The 14557-nt window shown below is 43.8% G+C and overlaps 1 protein-coding gene across 4 annotated transcripts in view; it reads right to left on the bottom strand.

Moving 5' to 3' along the window:
- The window catches only part of NRK (Nik related kinase), a 98410-nt gene that overhangs the window by 66115 nt on the left and 17738 nt on the right, over positions 1–14557 (bottom strand). The window lies entirely within an intron of this gene.

Raw genomic sequence — 14557 nt, 5'->3', positions numbered from 1 at the left:
CTCCCATTGTATGAGTGGAAACACAGATTGTTTGCTTTGCCTAATGTTTGTCTGTGTCTGACTGCAGACCAGTGGGAAAAGAAAATGAAACAAAGGAACAAATTCAAGCTCTTTCATGAACACGTTTGAATATTGACATTTTTTGCAATATCAGTATGTTCACTTGATCAAATTACCATCCTCATCCAAAACATGAACAACTCATACTTGTATGAGAATGGACTAGGGACTGATCTTTTGGGATACTGAAACCTGCTCCCAAATGGGTCATTCTCACTGTGATCAGCAAGACCAAGAAAAGCACCAAGCTCTTTTGAAAATACCATTCTAGCCATAGAGGTTTCTCCTCTACTTATTTGAAGTGGGTGGTGTCTGCAGAAGAACATCCCATGTAATCTTCTGCAGCTCCATGCTCATTTGGAGGGAAGCACCCATTCCTGTGGCTTCTCCCTGCTCAGCTAACATGGAGACATGATGCGTTAGATCCCCAACTTCTACTTGAAGTGTCTGAACAATGTGAGCAACGTGCAAGAGAGAGAGCAGGAATGAGCAGGAACACTTCTCCTGGGGCAGGTAAAACCAGGGTGGCCTGTCCTGGGTGCCAGTGGGAGCTTGAGAGCTGCAGCACACACCTTGGAGGAACAACCTTCACCTGCACATTTGGGGTCAGCCTGGCTGGGGGTCACAGGGTTACTGGAGGCAGAGCTGCTCCTGGTGAAGAACCAGACTCCCACTGACTGTGATGTGGTCCAGTTTCCATCTGGTGATAACTCAGTAGCATCTGAGGGCATGGCAAACACTGAAGCTCCAGCTCCCCTCTGTTCAAAGTCATCCAGGTGCTTGAGTTTAGAGGGAACTGCAAGGCCCCTGAGTGGGAACTGCTGCCAGCACGGAAAGGAAAGCAACATTTTGGGGCCATATGTGGGTTGAGTAACTCAGACAGCAGCACAGTGAATAGGAGGAGAGGTCTGAGAGGCAAGCTGTGCAGTGATCCCATTTTCCTCACACTACATTTATTGAGACATAAAACTCATTTCGTTGAGCCTAAATATCACTATTTGCACAAGTAACAGCCTTGCTATTCATCCTGGACTTTGGCATTTGTCACATCCCTTCACGTCTGTTGAAACATTCTCAGATTTCCGACCTCAGACCCCCACCAGGGCTTGCTACCCCTGTCAGGAGCACAGAGGCTCTGCAGACATGGGTTTCTTTCCTCTTCCCATGGGAGTTCTGGCTTAGGGACACTGGGCTGGTGGGGTGTTCAGGACAGCACAGGACAGGGGGGATATGGGGTATTTGAAGTCCCAGGGCTCCTCTGGTTGTGAACAGGAGGGTTGGAACAGCCCTGGCACAGAGCCAGTCCCACAGAGCACGTGGGAGCCCAGCGGTGATTTACGACAGCAAAGGTCTGCTGCACCAGAAGTCTATTCATCCAGAAAAATAAACAAATTTTGGAATAGCCTCAGCCTTTGGAAGGCTCTCACTCTGCAGAACAGGGGTTGCTGAGAAGCTAAGTCTGGGGTGAGGTACAAATCCCCCCAGCCCAGTGAATTTCTGCTGCCTGACTCATACACATCCCTTTGCAGAAATGCAGGACGCTACAGAAAACCTGTTCATAGCACATCTCTGCTGCACAAGGTCACAAGGAGTTAAGGGTGTCCTGCCAGCCCCATCCTGCTGAAAGGAAGTCAGGGCTGGACTGCAGGAGGTCAGCTGATGGGTGGCCAGAATTTTGGCGCAAGAATCCCTCAAAGGAAGGTTTTTTGGCTCACCATCGCTATAAAGCTACAAAGGTTAAGCTGCACACAGCAATTACAAACCTCATGTTAGGAGAGTCATCTTTTAGCTTTTTAAGTAATGCAGCTTTATTGGCCTTCTCTCCCACATAAACACCACCTTGTGTGCATATTAAGCTCTTAGCATTTATTTCACTGAATTTTTAAAGATCCTTCAGCATTCTTGTAAACAGCAACTGTAATGTAGTTGAATTTTCTCTGCCATATAATACAGAACATGGACACGGCTCTGCACAGGTTAAAACTGTGTTGTTGGAGTTTTTTTTTAAAAAAAAGGCTTTGAGGCAAGTAGGGTACACAGCTGCAAGTTCCAGCCTAAATGATGACAGAGCTACAACAACCCTAAGGGTGATTTACTTTTCCATTGCAGTTCTGGTGGTGTTTTTCTCACCCAGATCTCAGTACCATGCAGGTATGCACCTCTGCAGGTGGCTCTGCACAGCTCACACACTATGGCCAGCCCAGGACTAACATTAGCTACTAAATGGCATTAAAAGGTTTCACTTACAGCCTCAGAGCCTTGCCTCCAGTGTTTCGTGGCCAATACCCTCCCTACGACTCTGTTCACCTGAGGTGAATCCTGAACTCAAGAACTCTGCTGACTAATACTGTCAAGTTCAGAAGATCTGAGGTTTGCCTAGGGAAAGGTCATATTCTTTACAGACATACCAAACTCTTCACCGAGCATTTAACTGAGGGAAAAAAAAAAAAAGAGCACATAATTATGCCTTTTCATTTGGCTCTACCCGGTGAATCCTCTCCAAAAATTAAAAGGGAGTTAATGAACACAATTAGTCTGTGAAAAAACACAAAAGCCTCCAGATTTCTGAATTATTTCTGTAAGAGATGAGCTACATGGCACTGATCTCACAGCAGCAGTCAATTCCCATTTCCTTCCAAAATCCTATTGGCCAGATGGTCTAGAAAACTCAAGGGAAAATTACTTAAATGTTTGGAAAGGCTTTCAGTGTTAAGTTAGTCTCCAAAATGAAACCAGACTACCCTTTTAATTAGTCTTACAAGTGAAGAATAGCTCGCTTTTCTAATGAATTTAAAACAGTGAGGAGATTCCAAGTTCAAAAACAAAAAAAAAATCTGAATTCATAAGGAGCAGTGGTGTCTTTTTTTTTTTTCTAAACTGATCTAATCAGCTTTGTACAGCAGAAGCCTGGCTGGCAAAGGTTCCCCTCTCAAGCAAACTACAGGTCAGATGCACAGTAATAGTTCCTGAACAGCTACAAGCAGTTACTGCTCAATGCTTCATCTTCTCAATTTCTGTATTACTTGTAGGGATTGAAGTCAATCACAGCAGGGCAGAAATGAACAGTGAGCTCTTGAGAGGAAGAAAGAAATAAATACCCCTGCAGAATAATTTCAAGAAAATGGCTAAACACATTACAGCTGAAGAACCACAGAGCCTTAAGCAATGCAGCTCAGCATAATTATGAGCACACATGAAGCAAAAGCAGCAGTGAATCATTGGAAGAACTGGTCACAAGAGGTACCAATATTTTCCTGAAATTAACTACTTAACAGCCCTAACTGGATTTTTGAAACTCTCATCTCTTTGTCTCGCCCTGTTTAAACAAGCCAAATTAATTTTGTGCAGGGCAAGATGAAGCAGTGAACTGCACAGTGAGCTGTGTGTGGGTGAAACAACAGCAGAGCCCCAGCACAGGCTGGGGGCCCCTGCCCTCCTCCCCTGCACTGCTGGCTACACCTAACAAAGGTTCCCTGCAGCACTTCCCACCAGCAGCTGACCATGGCTTGTCCCAGCACTGAGGTTCTTGCACTCCTGGCCCCACTGCAGTCAACCAGACAACCTTAATGATTCCATGTCCTAAGGAATTTCTGCTGTTGAGTTTATTAGATCTGAATTAATCTCATAAAGGGTCAAATTTCTCAAACAAAACAAACCCCACTTTACAATGAAAAAACAAAGTGTATTTTCAATGGTTTGCCTGGTGGAAAAGGTGTGATTGCAGAGATCCTCTCACAGGTTTGAGCCAGAGCTTGTGACACAAGAAATAAACCTCAGCCACTGCTGCAGAGTGTCCACTTGTGTAAAATCACCTCTGACAAGCTCTGCAGGGCTGCCACCCACAGCTGAGAGCCCGTGGGAAATGAGGCTCTCCATAAACCTACAGATGGAAACTGAGAGCTCTCATTGCTCTGGCTCAGGACATGCTCACCTTCACAGGTGTAGGACTGATGGCACTGCCCTCACTCAGCCTTGCCAGCTGCTGTGCCACAGGAAGCTTTCACAGGCAGCACTGGGAAACTCCATGAACTTCTTCCACACCAAATACAACAGGGAACAGGTACACCAAAGGGCGTGCACAGAAACACACACAGAAATATTCATAACTGAAACACTCAAATCCCCTGGCCTGGCCTAAGGTACCTCAGGTGTCAGTGAAGCTGCACCAGAACCCTTCCCAGGACAGACTCTTAAAGCCACTTCTCTTTTTCCAGGCTCTGAACCCTGTGTGCTTCCTTTACCTTTTAACAGCAATAGCCTGTCCAAGCAGCTGCACCACATCCAAAGCAGCTGTCAAGAAAGACTAAAACAAAACAGCAAAACAACCTCAACATTCCACAAGGCATCCTGCTAATGCCAGCAACTCGCTGGCTTACATGTGGAATATAAATTTTAAAAGCTAGCATTTCTGCTTTAACATCTAGTTGTGCTCACTTTAAAAAAATCGCTTAAAAAGTTTAACCATCCACAAGTTTCCAAAAAATCTGCCTTTTGCAGCTCCTTTGCATATTCCATCATCCACATCCAGATGCCAAAATACACCACCAAGAGCTCACTGCTGCTTTGGATAAATATGAGATTATGTGCCAGAGGAAAATTTTTCAGGATAAACTAAAACTCTACAGCACTGCCAATGCACACATTTAAATAACAGAAATTTAAATTATTTGGTCTCTATTTACAACAACGAGTCATTTTAAAAAACCCACATATCAAAGTGCATAGAAAACCCCACACCAGAAAAGCCATCTCCCAGCTGCTTTGCATTGCCTTCTACCTTCTAAACCTTCAGGTTCAGGGGAGCACATGAACGTGCACTACCAAAGACAGAAGCTCAGCCAGTTTTTTGGGGTTTTTTAGAAGAAAACAGAGTGTATGGGATTGCAGTCCTCTTGCATCCAATCATGTTTTAACCAGTCAGCCCATTCCAGCTAAATCTGGTCTCCAAGATGATTCAATTCCTGCATGCTTTGTGCAAATCAGAGGAGACAAACTCCTTTCCTCCCTGCATCACTGAGGCTTACAGAAAATACCTATTTTTGACACGTTTGCACAAGAAAATAACCTAACACATTCAGTAACGGAAGAGTTACAGAAAAACAAATACCTGACAAGAAATGGGTTCTGAAATTAGTCACTGAGTCATCTTTAGGGACTGGCTGCCTGCACTCATTCTGATTTGCCATTTGCTCTGTAACCAGATGAGTGCAAGGTGAGCACAAAGCACCATCACGCCACTGTTAGCACTTAACTTCCCCTCTGAATAGGTCAAACAAATGACATCATGCTCAAAGGACTGGAAAAAAACAAGGTTTCACATAATTATTTTTAAAGACCTGGTTTGCATACATGGTTTGACCCAGTTTAATTAGAAATGTTATTTCCAGCACAATTTTGTTAAGCGTGGACATGCTCAGTGGCCTGAATCAGGTTTGTTTGTCATTTTCCTTTCACTGATCCAGCCACACCAGTCATCAAAATGCTCATTTTTTGCATACCTCCATTTCTGTCCACTTTCACAGCAGCTTTAATAGAAGGAGATTACTGAACAGTTCTTTGAAAATTTCTGTTTATTTCTGTTACCAGCTCTTTCTTCTTTTTAAAAGAGAATTTGTTTTAGAAAAGTCAGCAATTAACTTGAGTAATTTAATATTCATATGCCTCATGATCCAACGAGAGAGAACAGGGGTTTATCACTAACTGGTACAGTAAATGCTGCCCACAGCCAGGGGTGGGTCCAGCTAGTGGTTTTACCCTCATGTGAGAACATGATTTTGTGGCAAAGCATCAACCTCCTACCTGCTGAGGCTTCCTCTTGTTTTCACCAAGGGGAAAAAAAAAAAAAAATAAAAAAAGAAATTATGTTCTGCAAACCTCAAGAGAGCTGTTGTTCTGCTTCACCAGCAGGTCCAGGCCCACGCCCTGTTACAGACTGAGCCCAGCACCCACAGACCCACCTGAGGGACCAAAAACCTCAGCAGCACATCTGCAGAAAGGCACTGCTGCAAAGGCAGGCACAGCATGGGGGGAATAACAAAAAAAATTAAAGTGCAAAGCCCACTGTGTCACCTCCTGTAGTGCAAACACTCTTTGCTAATAAAGAGTCCTTTATACATGGATGTCCTCCTTGGCAGGCAGGACAGATGAGGCCCATCACACCACAGCCAGCCCCTGGAATACACCTAGAGAATGCACAGTCATCAGCCTGCCCCAGGCTGGGGGAAATGCAGAGGCAGCAGCTTCCCCATTTCTCCTTCTGATCATGCTCCCAGTTCTATAAGGAGAACTCAAAATGCCTCATGCAATCTCTGGGGACTTTTCACATCACACAATGGCTTCTGACAGCTCAGACACCAGGGCACTGGACGATGACATTCATGCTGCTTGCCTGGCAATAAAGGAAGCCAGAAAGGAAAAAAAAAAAACCCCACTGCTGGCTCACCTGGTCTGAAGGTACCACCCCTCCAGAAGATCAGGCAGCATTTACACACCCAGGATTCAACCAGACAGGCTCCCCACTAAGAACCACAGCTCACAGACCACAGTCTCATCTCCAGCCCAAACTCCAGGGGCACCTACAATCCCTGTCCAGCCCTGGTGTGGCTCAGCATTGCCTCCATCCCAGCACAGCTGCCTGGAGCCTCCCAGCCACCCTGACAGAGCTGGGCTAGAAGGATATCTCCATGTGATAAATAATTGCTCTGTTTTAATATTAATAACTTTCAAAGGGAGAGGTCTGCCAGAACAATGTAAACAGTGCAGGATACAGCAACCACAAAAGCTTAGCCAGCCAGATACTTCACACACTCACTATGACATTCAAAACCCATCTGTGTGACAGGGCAGGTGCCATGCAGGCTCCAACCACCACCCAGCTCTGATAAGGCCATTTCCCTCCATTCCTGGTCACAGAACTGTGACTCTGGCAGATGGAGAAAGCCAAATGACATTATAAGGCCTGACCAGGAGCTTGCTGTGACTCTCTGAACAGCCTCATGAATGTAGGAGGCAATTTGCAGACATGGGCAGGAACCTGAGCACTCACACAGGTGAGTGCTGATTCCCTCACCAGCATGAGAACACTGTAATTCCATCATGCAATCCGGGGATGCAGGCCATGCAAAGTCTTCCAACAGGTGGGTACCTAGAAACTAACATCATGTAAAGAAAGGAAGAGGGGAACAGAGGAAAGGCTGAGTCCAAAATCCTCTCTGTTCTTTATTCTCCAACGTGTGCTATCAGAGACCTGATTTTTCAGTCTTTGTTTTGTACCTTCCTCTTCCCAAAATAGTTCTGGCTGATTTTTCCCAAGTGTCCAAAAGCAAGTTAGTGCATCTCTTTATTCCTTCATCCATTTTCAGGCACATCTTTGGAGAGCAGGCCGCCATACATGGATCTTCTCCCCCTGCAAGCCCTTTCCCTGCCAGGGCAGCTGCCCCAGCTGGGCACCCAGCAATCTGCTCGTGCCCCCACCCAGCAGCAGCAGCAGGAGCTCAAGGGACTTTGGGAAACGTCAGACCTGCTTAGGCTGATCTGCACAGGCACAAAAAGCCCAGTGTGCCCTCAGTGCACCACATTCTCTGGCTCAAACCCCCTCCTGAGCCACGCCAGGCTGTGCTGGGCTCGGGGGCACCCCTGCTCCTCCAGCCCCAGTGTGCTGCTCCAAAACCTGGCTACCTTCCAGGGGAGGGACAACAAAGCACAGCCCATGCCTCTGGAAACAAACCACCCTCCATCCCAAAGGCATCCCAGAGCAGGAATGGCCTGGTGCCCCCAGTCATGCTCTGCTGCTGCCTGTCCTCTTCTGCAGGGCGAAACACAGGAAAACTGTAAACCCCACCAGAGCAATTTGATTTTCAAAGCACGAGAGATAACAGTGGCCCCCAACTCCTAACTTCACCCTCTGATCATAATAAAAGGCAATCAGATATCTACTGACACAATTTGGCTTCTGGGGGCAGAATGTCTGCAAGAAGCCTGTTACGATAAATATTTCATGTTAGACTGCAAAAAACAAATATTATTTTTTTTCTAGCTCTTTCCTTTTTCCATATAACAAGACAACATAATGAACAATCTGTGTAAATAATGCATTTGAGAATCCATTATCTAAGTCATATGCATATTTATTTCATGATGGTTTTGTTGCATATTTTAGTATAATTGTTCACAGGTTTAAAGCCAAGAGTAAAACAGAAGTAGACAAATCTACTGCAACAGAAATAATTACTAAACTGGTTACCCTTTTGTTATTTTTAAATACTGGGGAAATGTCTTGCCAAATTCAGCATAGTAAATAAGAAAGATATCTACATTTTACTGAACTTGAGGAATTTTCTTTTCAGAAGGCCATTACACATTTCTCTTCTGCCCTTTTCCTCTAAATGTTTCCATTTTAAACAACAGAGATACAAGAAAAAAATTGCATTAAAAAGCTCTTAGCAGATGTAACAACCACATAGTCAGAAAACAGAACTTAATACATTCCAGTATTTAGTAAACACCACCAAAATGTCAATATTTTGCCAACTGGTCTCGCTTTTGGTTGTGAACACTCCTCTCAGAATATAAAATCAGAATAATTCACATTAATATTCACATTTCTTTTTATTATGCCAGATTATTTCAGTATGACTGTACCTTTTTTCCCCAATCTATTAAACATCCTGTTGAATTTAAATGCATGTTCAAACGAAGGAAATTAAATGTAATGTTTTGACATTTCTGATGCAAAGTTTGAAAACAAAAGCCAACTCGTTTCTTGAAATTTTCCCACTCTGGTTTCTCCTGAACCCATGTTTGGATTCAAGTGAAACTGTTTTCAAACAGCACATTGTTCAGGAAGTGGCTGCTAACCAATTTTCACAAATCACCTCCATGAGCACACTGATTCCTCCTAACCACAATCCCAAAATGCTGCACAAAAACAAGGCCTGCTTCCATTTTAACAGCTACACTCACACTAAAAGCTCAATTTCCAGCAAAATCATGGTTTTTAGCCATGGTGGGAAGCAGAGGCAAGAAGAGAAGCAAGATCTCCTGAGCCACAGCTGCCCACTTCAGCCCCTCTCTTACCTGTATGAAAAAGCTAATTTTTCACACACTGGGGGCTCCTAAAGGCACTGCCCAGAGCACACCCCAGATATTGCACAGGAGCTAATAAAATTATTTATGCAGGACACTGAAAAGGTCACAGTTTGCTACAGAGTGTATCTTCTGCACTATTCAGTTGTAAGATCTCAGAAGTTACTAAAATGTTGTATTTTCAAGGGTAGGATGTGGGGATGGGGAATAAATGGCCTTTGAGAAGGTGCTTCTAAAGCAAATCCTGAAAACCTTTCAGGAATTCCACAAGGTTCAGAAGGTTACAAGGGCAGACTTAAAATACACAAGGATTTTGAAAAATAAAAAGTATACTACAAACAGCTGAAAAATAGTTTCTTCTTCATTTTAGGAAGCCAACTGATTTGTTGTTCCTTTTATTATGCTTTATTAGCTATTGCCCAGAGGTACCAAAAAACGACTTTCAAAAAACACACATGCACTCCTCAGGGCATTAAAGCAGACCTGGAAAGTACAATTTATCAGGAGCCCTAAGAAAGAGTCAGAGACACACAGATCAGGTGATATATCCTCACCAGGCTCTAAAATCCTGCAGTTCACTGTGAAAAAAGTAGTTACTAAAGCTAACCTGCCATGGGAATCAGCTCAAATATCTATAAACAACACACTAGATTTTTTGTTATTTAAAATTAAGTAATATCATGTCATGCATTCATTAACTGTCACAGCCATGGTTTTCTGGACTACAAACAGGCAATTACAATTTTTCCCCAATTTCCCCAGGTTTATATATTGTATCCAGTGAGAATGGCTCTGAGTGGGTCAGACACTGCAGAGCTCAGACCCGGAGCACTGGTCCTGCTGGTGTGTCTGCACATTGGTGTGAATCTGGATTGCTGAAATCAATGTCACTGCTGAGGTGCTTGAAGCACAGCAAAGTGCTTGAGCAGGGAATTAAGAGCTTGAACTACTTCCTACTATGCTCATATTACCATCAGTGCATTTTTAGCACGTTCTCTTACCTTCAAAATAGCATGACCCAGTGACAAAATCTGAAGTGTTATGCAACATGAGCTCAAAATGCCAACAGTTTAGGATGAAAATGCACTGCGTTCTCCCACATGGAGTTTTAGGTCCAAAACATGGAGGAGCTGAAAGCAGGAGGCCTGACAACAAATTATTTGCAAGGATTTTAGTACTCTCTAATGGCACATCTAATTATCGTACATTGCTCTGTTCAGTCAGAGCCTTTATTGTATAGAGGCACTCCACAGCTGAGAGGTTTTTTTCACATCCTTACTCTTCTATTTTTGATAAACTAGTTTGGCTCCTAAGAATCTTAATCGAGTTCCTCTGAAATATTCACTAACTAGAACCAGGACTTCACAATTTGCTAATTAATTTCGCATGTTTGATCCATTATTTTAAAATCCAGTGCTGAATGTAGTTTGGCCCTGTTATGCAAATAGGCAGGGAAGGCAAGGTTAAAAAAACCCAACAAACAGCACCAAATCCTTAAAAAAACCCAGCACAAAAATGCTTCTGACTCTGACAACTGAATACACGCCATAAACTACCCATTTTATGCAGATATAAATATTTAATATAAAAGTGGGGTTTTTGTATCCTCCAAGTTAGCAATTCACACTCTAATAGGCTGGGTTGATAGTCTGTATGTCTTGAACTCAAAACTGAGATTGGAAAAGAAAAACTCTGGGAACACATGGTCCCACCTTCTGTCAGAAGCAGGGGCTTAGGTTACATTAACCAAGACAGTGTCAAACAGCCTTGGATATTTCCAGCAAGGATGACTCCACAACCACCATGAGAAACCTCTTCCAGTGGTGACTTATTCTCATGGTACACAATTTTTTTTCTTACAACACAGTTTGCCCTCCTTGTATCAAGGGTGCCAACTCCACACCTGTTCTGATGGGGGAGGAAAAGGACAATTGTGGTGTGGAAGCAACAAGAAAATGGAAACATTTATGGGAGTGTATTTAGGATTTGTAGAGAACTGAGAGAAGATGAAGAAACACACCTGGTAGTATGCAGACTTCAAGGTCTCATTAAAAATTGAAGAAGTTAAATACCAAAACCCCAACCCACACCTCGCTAGTGTGTTACTGGGATTGCAGCCCTACATGCTTCAGTTTTCAAGGCAACCCATTCATAAGCAAACAGCATTTCATATCTCATTACAATGGCAGCAGCACATATTGCATTCAGACATACTCCTGGGGGACATCCCCATGGCCAGGAGCAGCAGACAATCTCCATTACTTGTTTGCACAAGGATCTGTGCAATGAGCTGCTGACTCCATCCCATGCACTGTTGGCAGTGACTTTATACACTGCTGACTGCTGTAATTAATGAGTTTTTCATGTGAACAAGATAATCAGCTCTTCTACTGCTGCCATGATGGGTTTTGCCTTTTCTTTTTCTATACCTTTTATGTATTGTCATACTCAAAGCATACATACTCTTAACTCTTTCAGCCTGGTATCTCAGCACAGCCCTGGTATTCTGCTAGGCCAGGAGACCAAACACCCCCACGGCCCCACAGCTGAGGCTGGAGAGCCCTACACTGTCCTGAGAAACCAAGGCCCCTCTAGAACACATCCTGAAAAGCAGGATTAGACCTGTCTGGGGGAATACTTTAGAACAGGGACATGTCACACTATTCATTCAAGCCTCTCTTTGCGGCACCTTCATTAGATATGCTAATTTGCAAGGTCTGTAAAATTGTAAATGTGATCCACTGTGTGCCTGCATTTCGGTGTATTCCACCTTAATGAACTGTTGCACCATACAGATCCTCATTAAACACCAAAGTAAAAACCCTTCATCTCTTAACTGTGTCTGCCTCTTAATTTTAGGACCAAGAAACCAAAAACCAAAATAAAGCAAACAGATAGACAAACAAGCACTTTTATCAACTGCTAGTGAAACAGAGAGTAGCACTTTGTCATTTCTCTAGAGTACAACTGACTTCCTCCTTGACTTGTCAAATTCTCAGTGCCTCGAAGACTAAGATTAGCTTGAAAACTGTAACTCACCACAAATGACAACAAAACAACCTGAGATTATGTGTTATTTTTAACATCTCTGCAGCACTTTGGAGACTCTGAAATTGCATTTCAGCACCAAGGCACAATCTTTGGAAAGCGGCTACTTCTGACCCACCCACAGAAGGGGTGGTTTAAAAGTTTTCAGTTTATACACATTCACTATCTGGATTATACTGAACATAACTGTAATGTTTCTTACATTTAACATTCCAGGTGCTACCATTAATTATGGTTTACAATACAGTCCACAGATTTTAACACTCCATAACTTAGCACGGTCAGGTGATTCTTTCCACAGGCTGCTCAGTCTCAAAAACCCCCATGGTCTTCCCCCCAGCACTCCCAACTCAATTACATCAGCCAGTTAGTCAGTGAAACGGAATACCAAGAACTTAACAGACTTTCAAATTAATATAAATGAAACTTTGTATTTATGTTTTGCTGCACTCCTGCCACTCTACATCAGCAGCAAAGTGACCCATAACTCATGTTAGCAACTGAAGCGCGATTCAATGCCAAGAAGCAGCTGTGCTAAAAAAAACCCCAGAAAAACAGCCAAAACCCCATACACTTCCTTGCTCAGACCTGCTTCCTTTTTGCATCCTGAGTCTTATGTGACCACAGAAAAATAGAAATATTAGCTACGCAGAGTCACCGCAGGAAGGCAGGGCTGCTTCCACCCCTGCTCACAACAGCAACAGCACTGCTGCTTCTTCATCAGCTGCATTACTGGGAAACCACCTCTCCCCTCCTGACTCTCACAGCTCCAAACCAGAGCACCTCTCTCAAGCTCCCTGGGCCAGCCCCCAGACTCCATTAAAGAGAAAACCATTTTGCACACACAGCAGCTGCAAATCTGTCAGGGTTTATCACCAGCCTCCAAGACCACGTGCCAAAAAACATCAGCCCCTGGAACTATCCACAGACACTGGCCTCTCTTTCCCTAGGCCACTGGAAAGTGGCAAGCCCAGGAGAAGGTTAATGCACATCACTAAAAATACAAAAGACAAAAGTCCCAATCAGGTGCCTCTTGGCATCAGAAAACACCATTGCTGACCTCATTTGGCCCATGAAAGCTTCAGAAAGATGAGGACTCTCAGAGCACTTCTGAATGAGAAGGATTAGGAACAATTCCTCTTCATCTTGACAAATGTCAGAGTCCCACAGCCTCCTTCAGAGCTCAGGAAGAATTGTGTGACACAAACACTTCAAAAATGGCAACCTCTTCAGCTGCCCCCATATCTCCCTTTCCCCATTTACTCAACAGAAAAATGACCCTGCATTGAAAATTGGAATACAGACAATGCATCAAGAGGCTCCTATGGAAGAAACACCTCTCATCAAAGGTTATGAAACTAACAGCAGAAGTCTTTGAAAAAAATATTCACTTTCCCCAAACTTAGAGTTTAGTTCTTACTGAACAGCCAAGCACAGACCAGCACAGAACTGCTCTGCTCAAGGGAGATGGACCAGCACCAGCCAGCACTCCAGAGCCACAGAGCCCAGCCAGGCAAACTCCTGCAGGTAACAGGAGCAGCAGAGAACTCACAGCAGTGCCATGGCTCAGCAGACCCCAGGGACTTCCCAGTGGCACCTTCAGCCTTCTCACTTCCTCCCAGATGACACTGGCAGTTCCATGATACAAACCATTGCTCTGCTGCCTGAAGGTCCTTAATGATCAGCAGCTCTAGAAACCCTCAAAAATGCTGTCCCTCGTATCTGGAGAGCAATTGCTCATGCCCTGCATTGTCATTCTCATCCCTGGCCTCAGGAACAGGCAGGAGAATGGACAGATCTTGCCAGAAATAGCTCATGGGATGTTCAGAAACTTATCTTTCCCAAATGCATTTGGTGGAGATGGTGCAGAGACTGGACACAATCTGACCTTCAGCTCCTCAACACTTGAGAAGACAAAGGCATGAAAGAGTCAATTCTCCTGATTTCCAACCACCAGCAAATGCACCATTTCCAACTACTTTCAGTTTTTCCTTACTGTCAGGGAAGACTGTGCCATCACCTCCCATGGCATTATTCTGAATCACCTCTTACACAGGATTGTTCTTTGGATTCCAGCATGTAGAAACCAGGAATTAACTGATAAACTCACCTGTAATTTCAAGAGATAATGAAGCCTAAGTCTCATGAATTCTGGGTGCCATTGGATTTTTTTCACATCTAATTCACACTTTCCAAAGGGTGAAGTTGCCAGTACTGGCATATTTATGTCCTACTACTCCATAAGTTGTCAAAAAAATCTGCTGGCTTTTAGTCAGCTATTCTACACAAACCTTTATAACATTTCTACTCACCTCTAGCACTGTCATGTGTACAATTCATACCTCTTCCATTTCATTTTAAAAGA

This window comes from Passer montanus, unplaced genomic scaffold (genome assembly GCF_014805655.1).
Source record: "Passer montanus isolate IOZ18808 unplaced genomic scaffold, ASM1480565v1 scaffold38, whole genome shotgun sequence".
NCBI classification, from domain to species: Eukaryota; Metazoa; Chordata; class Aves; order Passeriformes; family Passeridae; genus Passer; species Passer montanus.
Note: the sequence above shows the minus strand (reverse complement) of the source record. Positions and strands in the feature narration are given on the sequence as shown.